The sequence below is a fragment of the Lycorma delicatula genome, chromosome 7 (assembly GCF_047948215.1).
Source record: "Lycorma delicatula isolate Av1 chromosome 7, ASM4794821v1, whole genome shotgun sequence".
Classification (NCBI taxonomy): domain Eukaryota; kingdom Metazoa; phylum Arthropoda; class Insecta; order Hemiptera; family Fulgoridae; genus Lycorma; species Lycorma delicatula.
The window spans coordinates 18,704,425-18,716,404 of NC_134461.1; the positions used below are offsets into that span (position 1 = coordinate 18,704,425).

Below are 11,980 nucleotides of genomic sequence, written 5' to 3' on the forward strand. Positions count from 1 at the left end.
TTGCAAAAAAACTTATCACACACAATATAAACTTGATTTTTATTTTTTTAAAAATGACGAATTATCAAAATATACCTAATAAAAGTTCAATTTAAAATTAAAATGTTAATCAAAAATCTGATGTGGACACCATGTCTTCCTTGTACACCTACGAAATTACATTTTTTTTACATTTAAAAAAAAAAATTTTTAATTTAAAAAAAAATGAAAAGTACATAAATTTTATTTCATTAATACTTCTGATATTTTCTTTTATTGTTATTATTGAATTATTACATAAAAAAGAAGCCGTAATAAGAAAGGGAGTCCGACAAGGATGTACCCTATCCCCGTTACTTTTTAATCTTTACATGGATCTAGCAGTTAATGATGTTAAAGAACAATTCAGATTCGGAGTAACATACAAGGTGAAAAGATAAAGATGCTACTATTTGCTGATGATATAGTAATTCTAGCCGAGAGTAAAAAGGATTTAGAAGAAACAATGAACGGCATAGATGAAGTCCTACGCAAGAACTATCGCGTGAAAATAAACAAGAACATAACAAAAGTAATGAAATGTAGTAGAAATAACAAGGATGGACCACTGAATGTGAAAATAGGAGGAGAAAAGATTATGGAGGTAAAAGAATTTTGTTATTTGGGAAGTAGAATTACTAAAGATGGACGAAGCAGGAGCGATATAAAATGCCGAATAGCACAACCGAAACGAGCCTTCAGTCAGAAATATAATTTGTTTACATCAAAAGTTAATTTAAAAGTCAGAAAAAATTTTTTGAAAGTATATGTTTGGAGTGTGGCTTTATATGGAACTGAAGCTTGGACGATCGGAGTATCTGAGAAGAAAAGATTAGAAACTTTTGAAATGCGGTGCTATAGGAGAATGTTAAAAATCAGACGGGTGGATAAAGTGACAAATGAAGAGGTATTGCGGCAAATAGATGAAGAAAGAAGCGTTTGGAAAAATATAGTTAAAAGAAGAGACAGACTTATAGGCCACATACTAAGGCATCCTGGAATAGTCGCTTTAATATTGGAAGGACAGGTAGAAGGAAAAAATTGTGTAGGCAGGCCACGTTTTTTACAATATGTAAAACAAATTGTTAGGGATGTAGGATGTAGAGGGTATACTGAAATGAAACTAGCACTAAATAGAGAATCTTGGAGAGCTGCATCAAACTAGTCAAATGACTGAAGACAAAAAAAAATTGAATTATTATTTATTATAAAACATTTTTACAATCAGAGGTTAATATTTATTAAAAAATCCATATATTTAAATTTAAAAAAAGTTAAAAAATAAATTAAAATAGGAGATAAAGTCGGATTCGAACCGATGCACCTTCCCCTTTTAAGATCCAAATATTTAATTAATTAAAATGTTATTTGGCTATAACTCTGAAACCAACGAAAATAAGTACCACTTATAATACATCGTTGAAAAGCTTTCAATGAGGGGTTATTACTGCAGTTAAGAAAAAGTCCAAAATCCAATTTATTTTTGGATTTTGGGCTCATTTGGACACTTTTGGATAAATCTATTGCAATCAAAAGGGGAGGTGCACAACTATATGTTACAACAGTGCTAAATCCAAAATTTCAACATCCTACAGCTAATCGTTTTCACGTTATGCGAGATACATACGTACGTACAGACGTCATGCCGAAACTAGTCAAAATGGATTCAGTGATGATCAAAATGGATATTTCCGTTGAAATTTGAAAACCGAAATTTTTCGCGATACAATACTTCCTTTACTTCGTACAAGGAAGTAAAAATTGCATTTTCATTTAAACGAATAACCCTATCAATGGCATTGAGTGATTAAATTTTATTTTCAGTATTTCCATTTAAGTCATTCTTTTAGGATTTCTTGGACCATTATGTAGTGTAAAATTAAGATACTGATGCCATTATAAAATTTACTAACATAAAATTTTTATATTTATTTTTTTTTTAGATCATATAAATTCACTACAAAAGATTTAAGGTTTTGCGTGGGAATATGAAATGGAATAATTGAATCGTATGAAAAATTCGTGATGTCTGCTCGAAATTCGATTCCGGGACCTTCCAGAAGAAAAGCTGAGACGCTACCACTTATCCATCAAGATCGCTTAGAGAATATTAGTTTAAAATGCTTAATTCCATTAAAACAGCTCCATTCACTCTGGAGGTAAGAATTGCTAAATAATATATATATATATATATACACAGAGTGTTTCTAAAATGGTGGGCTGGTTATACTTTTTCGGATTCTTCTACTTGTAAAATTAAACAAAACGGATCCTTAGGAAAAATGGCAATTTCTCCTTCGTTCTCCTCCTGTCCACCATTTTATTATTTTTATATAAAAATGTATATCTCAAGTTCGGATAAAGGAATCATATTAATATTTGGTAAGCGTCATGGCAATAACGTTTTAAAATTAGCAAAAATTCAGGAATTTAAAACCTTTGCAAATTACAAAATGGCGGCCATGTTTATTTTTCAATCCATTATATCTCCGTAAATATCAGTTTTATCAAAATTTATGTTACTCGCTAAAATTTTAAGCCTCTTATTTTGAACAAAATGACATTTTATTTTTTAAAATCGGTTAACAAATAGCCGAGTTATGAAAGAAAATTGATGTTATAATTTTGTAACTGTTTTCATGTCCTTTACTTTATGTTCAACTCGGTTAAATATTAATTGTTTTTATTTGTTGTTAATTCTAGTATTGTAAATTAGTATCAAATTAAGTAATAATTTTTTCACAATAACAGACTTAATAATTAAAAAAATAAAATTACCTGTGATAATCTTACGTTAATTATTGCAGAACATTAGCTGTACTTGTAACAATTGTTAAACGTTATCAGAGATGTTCAAAGTGTCTACCCTTAGAAATTACACAAGTCTCCAGTCTTTTTCTGAGAAATTTTCTAACCGTTCAAAATTCCGGGAGTATTCCTAATTTCTCGAAATTCATTTTGGATCCTTTGTTGAAGATTCTCAATGTTGAGTTTAATAAACAATAATATGTTTCAAATGGCTCCACAGGTAGAACTCAGGAGGGTTTAAGTCAGGTGATCGGGCAGGCCAGGGCACTGGTCCGGCACGGCCTATCCATTTTTCATAGAAAGTTTCATGTAGGAAATCTGATACCGACTGACTGAAATGTGCTGGAGCTCCATCGTGGTGAAACCACATATTTCCTCATAATTTTAGAGGTAGGTCTTCCAAAAATATGTGGAAGATTTTCGATTATATGAGCAAGATAATTTGCTCCATTTAAACGATTTGATAGAATGACAGGACTCAAAAGTCATTAAAAAAACTTTCCCATATGTTCAGGGAAAATCTTTGTTGATATCTACTTTGGAAGGTGCCATGAGGATTGTCGCTGCAGATACGCTGGTTGATACTTTTCAACACCATTCCTATTGAAAGAAGCTTCATTTTTATATTGTTAACATGATCAACAGCAATAGTCGCTGTGTAAAATTATTTGAAAAATAAAAAATTAATTTCAATTGTTTTATTATTATTTAATATTAAATCTTTTTGTGAAAAAGTCTTTTTTGCTGATCTTTTGGCCTTTAAGTTCTTAGCTTTTACTTTCTCCCAATATTTGTCATTATTAATGATCTTGCTGTACGATCCTCTTCTGAATAAACCCTTTTTGTATAATTAAAAGTTCTTACTTTAAAGTTGGTATTCGGATATTTAATAACAAATTTTAATTTTTCGGATTTATTAAGTAAATCTTTGTAAGTCAAATTTAATTCTTGCATGTCTTCTTTAATTTCTTTGATCCATAATGGCGGATTTTTTAAAAACCAAAATCGATCGATAATTCTCTTACTAATCCTATCCTGCGATAATCTGTACTGATTTTCGTGTTTATATTTTTTGTTTATGCAGGTTCTAAGAATCCTGCGTTCAGCTTTAAGCAAAGGTTCAGTCCTATTTTTCCGATTTAATCTAAATAAAGTTTCGCTCGCGTAAGTAATTACCGGTTTAACCACAGTTTTGTAATGTCTAATTTTAGTGCTAATCTAATTTAGTGATATTACTTTACAGTACTAGAATTAACAATAAATAAAAACATTAATATTTAATCGAATTTAACGTAATGTGGAAGACATGAAAATGTTCTGCCGTAACTTGGCTGTTTATTAACGATTTTAAAAAGTAAAATGCCATTCTAATCAAAATAAAAGGCTAAATACTTTAGCGAGTCATAAATTTTGATAAAGCTAATATTTACGGAGATATAACGGATTAAAAAATAAATATGGCCACCATTCTGTAATTTTTCAAAGGTATTTAATTTCTGAAGTTTTGCTAATTTTAAAACTTTATTACCAAGACGCTTACCAATTTCGTCTATCCTAACCAGAGAAATAAATTTTTATATAAATATAACAAAATGGCGGACAGGAAGAGAACGAAAGAGAAATTACCATTTTTGCTAAGGATATATTTTGTTTAATTTTACAAGTAATATCCGAAAAAGTACAGCCAGCCCACCATTTTCGAAACATTCTGTATATATATATATATATATATATATATACATTTGTGTGTGTGTGTGTGTGTGTGTGCATGTCTCTCACCCTCCCACCACTCAATCTCTCTCTCACTCACTCTCTCTCTCTCACTCTCTCTCTCTCTCTCTCTCTCTCTCGCTCGCGCTCTCTCTCTCTCGCTCGCGCGCTCTCTCTCTCTCTCTCTCTCTCGCTCGCGCTCTCTCTCTCTCTCTCTCTCTCTCTCTCTCTCTCTCTCTCTCTCGCTCGCGCTCTCTCTCTCGCTCGCTCTCTCTCTCGCTCTCTCTCTCTGTGTGTGTGTGTGAGAGAGTGAGAAAAAGTGAGGAAGGGAATATATATAAATATATATATTTTATGGCTGTAGACGATTGTATCTCATTGAATGCTTTCTTCAGCGCATCCAATAAAACAACAGAATGAGTTCATTCACATTCTATTTGGGATCTATGAAAAGAGCGTATACTCGTAAATATCAGTAATATAAATAAAAATACTATGATAAAAAATACTATACTGATGAAAATGTATCACCACCTTTTATTACTTAAATGCTTTCTTAATTATATATATATTTTTTTTTTCAAATATTCATTCATGGTTACGGAAAGAGGATAACATCTACAGATTTATTTTTTCAAAGAATAATCTTGTAAATATTTTTTTTGGAACATGATAAATGTTCTCATTAAATACACTTTTTTTCATTAAAAAAAAAGATCAGAATGATCTGATAAAGTTAACGGTCCATGAAAAGAGAATTCGATTCATCGTTAAGAAATAAAACGAAGTCTTTCGTTTTCGCTAATAGACAAATTTGAACTTTTTATTCGTTCTAATGAAAAACAATCTTTCATACGTGTCACCAATTAGTCAGTATTTTTTTAATTTTTACTTTCCTTTTTAAATTTTATACTCTCTCTTATTTATTAAGCAATTTATGCAATTAGATCGTTTTGAACGAAAGAAAATCTCCTTATATAAAATTTACAATTTTACTTGTAACAAATTTTTAAAAAACAGTGTTTTTAATCAATTTTAAGCCCATTGTGTAGTTTGTGTGTTTGTTTGTGTGTGTTTGTGTTTGTTTGGATGTTTACAAACACAAGTTCATATATACACACGCGTTGAAAAAATTAAAAATTTACTTTATTTTGTACACATTGGAGAAAAAATCTTTCCACTCCACTTGTTTCATGTGTTATGTCGTAATGAAATGTATAGTGCATACATATACTACCCACACGTTACACTAACAAGCAAAATGTCGAGTGCGTTCTCTTAAACGAAACTTAAGTACCAGTAAAGTACTTCTAAAAACAGTTTTATTAAAAGCACTGACACTAAACATATTTTCTAATGAAATACTGTTTAGTAATTGAGGGCTATAATAAATTTTTTACGTACACATACAGACCTAAACATACAGATTTGAGCAGGACCATTTTTGCAGAAGAAAATGGATACCTTATATACTGAAATTTACGCATTATGTTTGACTTTGATTTTGCTAAATAAAAAACAACTTCGATTTATTTTCATTTTTATAATTTTTTTTTACTGAAACAAAACATCTAAGTGTATCAATTATTATTTTTTAGCCAATACAAATAAGAAAATCATAAACATGTATCAAATTAATGTAATTCTTTTGGGTTATTTTACTAAAATCTCATTTAAACAGTAAAAAACAAGTCATGACATTTAAATAAAGGTTTTTCATATAATTTCAATTTAAAAAACTGGAGAATATTATCATTTTGTAAAGCCCTATTTTTCTGATGTTCCTTAAACGACCTGAAATTTGATGATAATGATAAATGTCAGTATTTTAAGATATCTTATCTTAGCGTACTTTACAAACTCGTTTTTTGCCATATTTTTGAGCTTAGAAAGATCATATATTAAAAAAAATTGCTTAAAAACTTTGGAGCCCACATGACTTCATTTTTTTGTAATCCTGTCTCTAGTAACCAGACCCCAATTAAACATGAACACGGTTTCCGGAATTGCCTTCTCCTATAGCCGTCAGATAACGGAAACGCCAGGCTCGGCTCTGCCCTTCCCGGCCACCATTACCCGGCAACCGGGACCCGGTATTTGGACTTCGCATCTAACGGGGATAACTCCGAAGGGACGGCCTCACTGGGACTCAGTCTTTTAGAACAGGGACCCTAGGTCCCCGCCTTCATCTCCAACGCCCACCCGTGCAAACACTGGCGAACGGCAGCTCCGTATGGAGCTGTCCCTCAACCCTCGCTTTCCGATATTTCCCCGACACAAAACCGGTCACAGGACTGCGTAACATCGTTCCAACGATAATCCCTACCTCGAGATGCACAGTTACGGCAGCACAATCGCGGCGTTCCTCGTCTCACCGCGGGCACTGGAATATCACGTTCTCCAGCTTGTCTAAATCCCGACAGTAGAAACAGAAGGGGTCTTCAGCTCTACTTCGCTCTACTTCTAACCTGCATGGTTCATACCATGCAGGTATGAACGAAAGACATGACTTCCTTGTACGGCTATTATATTACATATACACATTTTTAAAAGTACATATAACTTTATTTCATTAAAAACTTCTGAAATTTTTTCATATTCTTTTTTTTATTGTTATTATTTATTGTAAAAGCGTTTTACAATCACAGGTTAATAATGATTAATAAATCAATATATTTAAATTAAAAAAAAAAGATTAACTCTTATTCGAACCGATGTACCTTCCCCTTGTAAGATCTATAAGGCTATAACTCTGGAACCAATGACGTCAAAAATGAGGTATCATAACGCTTACAAATCTTTACTATTTAGGGTCCAACTTGTTCATCTAGACCAAAAAAATATATATATTTATTAATGCGCGAAATCCATCTTATTTATTGATGTAACGAATTCCATCTTCAGAATTCGTTTACGAAAGCACTTGAACGCATAAAAAGATTTATCTGTAATCGGGTTTTATATTTTAATTATTTATTCAAAATAAATCCCTAAAAATTTATTACTTAGTAAAAAAATTAATTACAAAAAAATATATAATAATTCCATTTGCTTATAAACGGTTGAAAGATTACAAATTAAACGTGTTGGATATAAGCCGTCCAGAAGCCCATAGTTATGGCCATGACGTAACTATGACATTAAATTGATATCTTTTTTGCATGAACTTTTCTTTTTAAATTAAAATAAGACTTATTTTTTCAGTATCCATGGATCTGTGAAATAAGTAATTTCCTACTGTCGTTCTCCATTCACAAACTTTCAAATCTGATTTCAATGTTAAAATACATATAGTATATTTTAATAAATTTTATTGCGTGTAAATTTGGTTAGTTCATTGTATTTTTCTTTGTAGAATACATTTTGTTTTTATTGCTACGCGACTATAATTTATAACAGATATTTGAAATAAATTGTTATTTCCATAGTTACTGAAACTAATTTGAATTTATTATATCATTAGCATAAAACATTGAATATTATGATTTAATATCAGTAAAGAATGAATTACTTACGACAAAGATGGGTGCGAAGATAAAATAAATAAGTCTTTTTAATATTTTGAAACAGATCAAATTCTTTAATTTTGATTTTCTAATAGATTGCTAATTAATTAAATAATAAAATTATATTTTTTTAATGAAGTAAAATGCTGATTTTAAACAACGTAATCATCAAAGTTATATTATTTCAAAAATGAAATAAAAAATTATATTTGTAACCACATTCTGTAAGTAATATCTTTTTTTTAACTTCCAGTATTTAACCAGTTTGTAGAAATGCGAAAACTATCACCGATTCGTTTATCAATAATTTCTGTGCGTTCCAGAAAAAATCTGCAATTTAAAATACTTGTACCTGATCAAGTATTTAATTAACATAAATAAAACTTATTTAACAACAGCCTTTAAGGTAGTAAATAAATTTGCGGTGAAAAGATGCGCTAAGACTTAATGACCTGACAGCATAAAATCAAGCAAAGATTATCTCCTTTTGGATTAAGGTATTGCACCAAAGGATAATTATTCTATTCACATTTAGAAGAGGTGCAAAGGGATGAAAACCTTTTTATATTTAAAAGAGAAACTTCTCAGTGATTTTTTCATGAGTAAATCATTCTTTTAAAATAGTTTTCTAGATATTCGACAACAGAAAGCTACCCGATTAACACCCAAGATTTTAAATTAATAAGAAGTGTCGAGACAGGAAAAACTAAAAATTATAAACTTGATTGGTATATTGTTTGATTAAGCTCAAATACCAAAGTATTTTTTTTCACGCACCAACAAAAAAAGGATGCAAACTGTTCTACATTTTTAAACCGGAGAATACTTATTACTTATTAATACTTAATAAGTATTAATACTTAATACTTATTAGAATATGACGATTTATTTTTAAAGGAGCAATTTTTAGGAAAAGCAAGTAAAAAAAGGAGAAAATTTTAGTTTGACTAACATATTAAACCGTAGATTGTTATGCTTAAAAATTGAGTATATAATTGTACGAAGAATATGTATTCTGCTATTTAATCAAAAATCGTGCTTAAAAATTGAGTATATAATTGTACGACGAATACGTATTCTGCTATTTAATCAAAAATCGTTTTCTCTTACTATTCTGCGAATTTATCCTTCTATCCGCATTCCATTAATTATTGTATTTAAGATAATTTAAATAATTTCATTTAAACTGAAGTTACTCAGAATGTGTTCCAAATTAATTTGGATAAATCAGTGTGAAACTGTAATTTATTTAACAGTTTGTAATGGAGTAATTAAAACGAAATTTATGAAATAATTCGACCTTTCTATTTACAATTTTTATCATTTTATTTTTCTGTTTTTTCTTAACAGGAATTCTTTCATACATCTTACGCAATTAATGTTAGGTAATAAAAAATAAATAACAAACCCAAACTGAGAATCAGCTTGATATCATTCTATATTTAACAGTTATTTTAGATAACTTTATTTATTGTATAGAATTCTATACAGAAGAATTGAGAGGAGAGTGGAGGAAGTGTTAGAAGAAGACCAATTTGGTTTCAGGAAAAGTATAGGGACAAGGGAAGCAATTATAGGCCTCAGATTAATAGTAGAAGGAAGATTAAAGAAAAACAAACCGGCGTTTATAGACCTAGAAAAGGCATTCGATAACGTAGACTGGAATAAAATGTTCAGCATTTTAAAAAAATTACAGTTCAAATACAGAGATAGAAGAACAATTGCTAACATGTACAGGAACCAAACAGCAACAGTAATAATTGAAGAACATAAGAAAGAAGCCGTAATAAGAAAGGGAATCCGACAAGGGTGTTCCCTGTCACCGTTACTTTTTAATCTTTACATGGAACTAGCAGTTAATGATGTTAAAGAACAATTAGAGTAACAGTACAAGGTGAAAAGATAAAGATGCTACGATTTGCTGATGATATAGTAATTTTAGCCGAGAGTAAAAAGGATTTAGAAGAAACAATGAACAATGATTTAGATGAAGTCCTACGCAAGAACTACCGCATGAAAATAAACAAGAACAAAAATAATATAGGACAGTAATACAAATATATAATACAAATAACGAGCCTTCAGTCAGAAATATAATTTGTTTACATCAAAAATTAATTTAAATGTCAGGAAAAGATTTTTGAAAGTATATGTTTGGAGTGTCGCTTTATATGGAAGTGAAACTTGGACGATCGGAGTATCTGAGAAGAAAAGATTAGAAGCTTTTGAAATGCGGTGCTATAGGAGTATGTTAAAAATCAGATGGGTGGATAAAGTGACAAATGAGGTATTGCGGCAAATAGATGAAGAGAGAAGCATTTGGAAAAATATAGTTAAAAGAAGAGACAGACTTATAGGCCACATACTAAGGCATCCTGGATTAGTCGCTTTAATATTGGAAGGACAGGTAGAAGGGAAAAATTGTGTAGGCAGGCCACTTTTGGAATATGTAAAACAAATTGTTAGGGATGTAGGATGTAGAGGGTATACTGAAATGAAACGACTAGCACTAGATAGGGAATCTTGGAGAGCTGCATCAAACCAGTCAAATGACTGAAGACAAAAAAAAAATTATTGTATGGAAGACATTTAAACCAAAAAGGATGTAGGCAAGTGATAATATGAGACATAGGTCCTTTTTTCAAAATTATCAAGACTTAGCTAGAAATCGAATCTGAAAATCATTCAGTCATTTTTAGTGTTCCACCATTAGGGCGGGTCCTATCACGGCTGCCGCTCTCCACCTAGTTATATCCTTTGTTAACCTCTTTGTTTCCACATATTTTCCCTTTTCCATAATCCCATCCATCATTTGAAATCTCTTCCTTCCTCATCCTTTCTATCGCTTCATATACTCCTTCTTAAACAATGTCCTAGCCAGTTCCTTTTCCTATATTCAATCACATTTAGCGTTTTCCTGTTATCTCCGATTCTTCTTAATACTTCTTAATTTGTTACATGATCTTTTCTGCTGAAATTTATGATTCTGCGCTACACCCGCATCTAAAAAGCCTCAATTCTTTTTAATACACTCCGACTAAAAAAACATTTTATTAATCTCTTCATTAACGCTGCTAAGTTTAATTCTCCACACAGCAGCCTTCCCTTCTTATTAAAAACCTTCTTACTTCTTGATATTCTTGTTTTAATCTCCACTGTACAAGTCAGGTCATCAGTTATAAAGCTCCGTAAGTACTGAATTCTTCATCTGCTCTAAAACTTCATTTCCTACCTTAATCTCAATCCTCTCGTCTTTTCCACCTAATACCATTTTGTCTTCTTTTTGTTGATCCTCATACCCTGACTTTAGCAAGTTTCTTTTAAGTCATGAAGCATTTAATTTAGTTTACTTGGGCTTGAAATTCATCGGTTAGTAAATAAACATATTACCACTTGAGGTTCTGATCTGATCATGGATTAGTTAAGTTGCTTGATCTGCCAATTAAAAAATTGAATTATAATAATTTAATCTTTAGATTTATTTTTATAAATGCGTGATACAGACTACATTTATTCGTTTAACTTGAATTTAATCTTTAGATTTATTTTTATAAATGCGTGATACAGACTACATTTATTCGTTTAACTTGAAAAATGTCTTTCAGAATGATTTTTAGAGAATATTTGTAAGTTAGATTAGACTTTTTAAATGTTAAACAGTATTAAAAGAAGATTCTTGGTTTCAAATTAGATTCGTAAATCTAACTGTCTAATTTAAGTAAAATGTATATCGTTCAACTTTTTTTTATCATGCCCCTAAATCTTATTATAATTTTCTCAGCGACAACTGCTTTACTCTTTACTTGACATTTATTTCAGTTTCGTAAAAATATATATAGGTCTAATCAAAGTTATTCTGTTTTATATAAATTCGTAAACCCGGTTAAATTTTCCAAGTCAGTAATGATATATTCCTGACAGTGAAAATTACTTTTGTG

The 11,980-nt window shown here is 30.4% G+C and overlaps 1 long non-coding RNA gene across 1 annotated transcript in view; it reads left to right on the forward strand.

The window, feature by feature from the left end:
• Positions 1–2,095, forward strand: part of LOC142327778 (uncharacterized) — a 133,144-nt gene extending 131,049 nt beyond the window's left edge. The window contains exon 3 of the long non-coding RNA XR_012757088.1: positions 1,962–2,095. This is a non-coding gene — a long non-coding RNA (uncharacterized LOC142327778). The remainder of the gene's footprint in view (positions 1–1,961) is intronic.
• The last annotated feature ends 9,885 nt before the right edge of the window (positions 2,096–11,980 follow it).